Source organism: Oncorhynchus gorbuscha, linkage group LG21, assembly GCF_021184085.1.
Source record: "Oncorhynchus gorbuscha isolate QuinsamMale2020 ecotype Even-year linkage group LG21, OgorEven_v1.0, whole genome shotgun sequence".
Lineage (NCBI taxonomy): Eukaryota > Metazoa > Chordata > Actinopteri > Salmoniformes > Salmonidae > Oncorhynchus > Oncorhynchus gorbuscha.
Window position 1 is genome coordinate 16,451,265 of NC_060193.1, and position 4,749 is coordinate 16,456,013.

The following is a 4,749-nucleotide window of genomic DNA, read 5'->3' on the forward strand; positions in this document are numbered from 1 at the left end:
GGCAGGTGGCGTAAAATGCCGCCTCTTTTGCTCAATAGATCAAATCAAATCCAATAGTATTAGTCACATGCGTCGATTACAACCTTACAGTGAAATGCTTACTTACAAGCCCCTAAACAACAAGGCAGTTTAAAAAATACGAATAAGAATAAGAAATTAAAGGAACACGTAATTACAGAGCAGCAGTAATATAACAATAGCGTACAGAGCCAATGGAGGTTAGTGGACGTAATTGAGGTAATCACTACATGTAGGTAGAGTTATTCATTTCCTTTGTTAATATGGACAATTTTGATCTAAATTGCTTTTGTTTTATAGAAGAGTACTGAACTGCATGGCCTCTATTGGCACATTTAAAAGTGTCCCATACAATAAGGAGATTTGCTGTACCTATGTTATGTCGAAAAAGTCAGTTATAAGTTCTTCTCTCCAAGTTATATAGAAATTGTCATGACGTAGGCTTTGATTGCATTTCCAATATCCTCGCCCACGTGGAAATTCTGTAAGAGTTATATATATGCCAATTATGTGATGATCTGACCGCATTCTGTCCCCTGTCAACCCCTTTTTAAGTTTTGGTGCCAGAGACAATGACATAAGAAAGTAATCAAGACGACCAGCATGATTAAGCCCCCGCCATGTATATCTCACTAGGTCAGGGTATTTGAGTCTCCATATATCCACTTGCTCCAATATATCCAAGACATTCATGATTTCCTTAGTGCCTGAGGGTGATAGTTTGTAGTGTTATTTCCTTTACGATCCATTGAGGTATTTAAAACCGTATTAAAACCCCCCACCATAATAATAGAGTCTAGTGTTGCTTGTAGAGTTGATAAATTCTTACATATATTTTCAAAGAAGCTTGGATCATCATTATTTGGACCATATAGGTAAATAAACCATATCTGTTTATTGCCCAATAACATATTTAAAATAATCCATCTACCTTGCTGATCTATTCAGCCAATTTGCACATTTGGATCAAAATGACTGTTAACTAATATCATCTCCCCTTTTGAATTTCTTTGCCCATGTTCAAAATATATTTTGCCCCCCCCCAGTCCTTTTTCCACAAAACTTCATCTAAAATTGTTGAATGAGTTTCCTGTAAACAATAGATATTATATTCCTTCTCTTTTAGCCAGGTAAATACTGATCGTCTTTTCTTATTATCTGCTAAGCCATTACAATTATAACTGTGTGTTCTTATTTCACCACTTACCATAATGAGACACAAGTTTCAACTCTATTTATCAAAATATATGTTTGTAAACATATCATAAAAAAGTAACATGATGATTGAGTGTCTATATACTGTAGCTGTACCATGATATTTGATTGAGTGTCTATGTAGCTGTACCATGATATTTGATTGAGTGTCTATATACTGTAGCTGTACCATGATATTTGATTGAGTGTCTATATACTGTAGCTGTACCATGATATTTGATTGAGTGTCTATGTAGCTGTACCATGATATTTGATTGAGTGTCTATATACTGTAGCTGTACCATGATATTTGATTGAGTGTCTATATACTGTAGCTGTACCATGATATTTGCATTGCTACTAAGTAAACCTCCAATTGGTCCCAGCTATTCCACCCGCTAAAAGACCTCCTCAACCTGAGTTGGGTTGTCATCCCAATGCCCGGCAGACCAACCCCAAACCCCCAGATCCCATAGCCACGGAGAGTCCGGGATCCGTCCTTTGAAAAGAGCACATATTCCCCCCCACAGAAAAGAAGCAGATCAACCACCCAATGCATGTCATTGGCAAACTTAATGATGTTGTTGGAGTTGTGCCTGGCCGTGCAGTCATGAGTGAACAGGGAGTACAGGAGGGGACTGAGCACTCACTCCTGAGGGGCCCCTGTGTTGAGGATCAGCATGGTGGACTTGTTGTTACCTACCCTTACCACCTGGGGACAGCCCGTCAGGAAGTCCAGGATCCAGTTGCAGAGGGAGGTGTTTAGTCCCAGGGTTCTTAGCTTATTGATGAGCTTTGAGGGCACTATGGTGTTGAACGCTGAGCTGTAGTCAGTGAATAGCATTCTCACATATGTGTTCCTTTTGTCCAGGTGGGAAAAGGCCGTGTGAAGTGCAATAGAGATTGCATCATCTGTGGATTTGTTAGGGCGGTATGCAAATTGGAGTGCATCTAGGGTTTATGGGATAATGGTGTTGATGTGAGCCATGACCAGCCTTTCAAAGCACTTCAGGGCTACAGACGTGAGTTCTACGGGTCAGTTGTCATTTAGGCAGGTTACCTTACTGTTCTTGGGCACAGGGACTATGGAGGTCTACTTAAAATATGTTGTTTTACAGACTCGGACAGGGAGAGGTTGAAAATGTCAGTGAAGACACTTGCCAGTTGGTCATCGCATGCTCGCAGTACAGGTCCTGGTAATCCGTCTGGCCCTGCGGCCAAGTGAATGTTGACCGGTTTAAAGGTCTAACTCACATCGGCTGCAAAAAAACATCCAAACGGATGGCACTGTGATAGACTTCATCCAATTTACTGAATAGAGTGTTGGGAGGCTATTTTGTAAATGACATCGCCGAAGTCAAGGATCGATAGGATAGTCCGTTTTATGGGGGTATGTTTGGCAGCATGAGTGAAGGATGCTTTAATTTTGGATTGGAGATGCTTAATGTGAGTGTGGAAGGAGAGTTTACAGTCTAACCAGACACATCTCTGTGTAGCTACGAATATACTATACAAGCTTTGTTGTAGGATTTACACCTTATTTGAGTCTCATATATTTTGTAAAAAAATATATATATATTTGACTTTCTCAAATATACAAGGCTACCCTACTCCTCTGATCATACTTCCTCCATATCCCCAGAGAAGACATGGAACGTCATCAAAAGCAGTGATCAGAAGAATTAACTCTTCAACCTCTGCCCGCTTGGCGCTCAGAAAAGAGTATCAAATCTCATCATCGTGGATGGCGAGACCACTCAATTTATAAACACAATTTCCAAGTACAAAACTATAGAAAAGATCCCTGAAAATATAGTATTACTGTATAAACCCTTTTGCACCAGCTCTTGTACCACGAGCATACTCTTTTCAGTCATGGTGACAACACCAACTCTGAGCAGTACACATAGAGTAAGACACTGAAAAAAACGTTTTGTTATTTTTCCTCCGAAAAAACATCAAAATTACTCACTACATTAAGGATAAAAGTCACATTTTTCAAATAACCACAACGCACAATACGTTCAATGGTTACTGAGCACTGTTGACAATGCTGGTAGGCAGCATGGTCGTTAGGTCCTTGTTGGGAGTGAAGCTAAATGTGGCTCGGATGGCTCAGTCATAAGGTTGCTGCATACTTCAAAATGAATATCCTTAACCAATAGTACTTTTTCATAAAGAGATGGGGAAATTACATTTGAAGTTTGTTAGCGAAAAGCATGAGCTCACACTGAGGTAATAGTTGCCTAGTTAAAAACAGAAGAAGCTGAAACAGGTGTATGTATGTATATTAAACGTGTCCGGCTTGAAACGGGAGATGTTCTTCTTTGGTATCATGGCGTTCGTAGATTTGTTTGTGCATGCTGCCAGGTACTTTGCGGGAGCGTGTGGTCGACCACGTTACCACAGAGTTTCTAACCCCAGAGGCGCAACATCGCAAGACTTCTGGTAACGCTTGCGAACTGACCAAACTGAAATGGCCGGGATTTAGAGTTTGAGAAGTCAATGAAAGAAGTGAAAAGTTCTTCCTTAGTTGTTATTTTTTTCGAAATCAAAAGGCACAATTTAGATTAGAGCCAATGTCATAAGGAGGTGAACACATTTTTACTCCAATCTCGTGAAAGTGTGAAACTGATACGTTTTCATTTTTGTCAAGTACTATTTTATATCGAAGAAGTGCCGTTGATTTTGACAACTGCACACGCGCAGTTCAGTGTGAGACTAACGTTAGCCCGGAGATTAGTTTGTCAGCAATGGCGAAAAATCATTCTGTCCGTCAACATCTCAATTTCTCTCAGAGATTATCAACATAATTTTCCTAGACTTTATATGGAAAAATAAACAACACAAATTTAAGAAGTATGTAATATCAAACTAAAGACTTGATGGTGGGCTTTGAAGTACTAGATTTAATTGATATCAACAATACAATTAAAGGAAATTGGATAACAAGACGTATGCTTAGCTCTAAATCTATATGGTACTTAATTCCCTGTCACATTTTCATGAATTTCTGTGGTCTTCAATTTTTTTTGGAAGTGCAACTATTCTCCATTAAAATTACCCATCAAACTGTCCAAATGTAATGTACAGCCCTTTTAGTCTGGCAACTATGTTATGTCCACAACTTCTCCCTACACAAAGCCCTTCTGTGGAACAACAAAGACATTGTTGTTGAAAACAAGTCTTTGGTGTTCCCTAAGTGGTTTGAAAGAAATATTATATTTGTGCTTGTTTTATTTGATAAAGAATGGAATATACTATCTTATAGAAAGTTCTTACAAACATAGAACTTCCCAATGCGTTAGAAATGATGTAATACTATAAGCAAAAAAATACCTTCAGGATTTATTCAATTAATTAAATCTCATTTGTGTTTGGAGAACATGTCAAGATAGATGCACAATTTATGTTGGAAGGTTTCCCCCTGCTGGGTAAGAAATGTAATAATACATTCTTATTAAATTACATATTTAACTCCAAGAACAAGAACTCTCCTAGAGGGACATTCTTCTTGGAATGCATATGTACTGAAAT

At 38.6% G+C, this 4,749-nt stretch overlaps 1 non-coding gene across 1 annotated transcript; it reads right to left on the bottom strand.

The window, feature by feature from the left end:
* Window positions 1-2,823: 2,823 nt before the first annotated feature.
* Window positions 2,824-3,032, bottom strand: LOC124008985. Its single transcript, XR_006834216.1, has one exon. It is a non-coding gene; the product is annotated as a small nucleolar RNA U3 (small nucleolar RNA).
* Window positions 3,033-4,749: the final 1,717 nt, after the last annotated feature.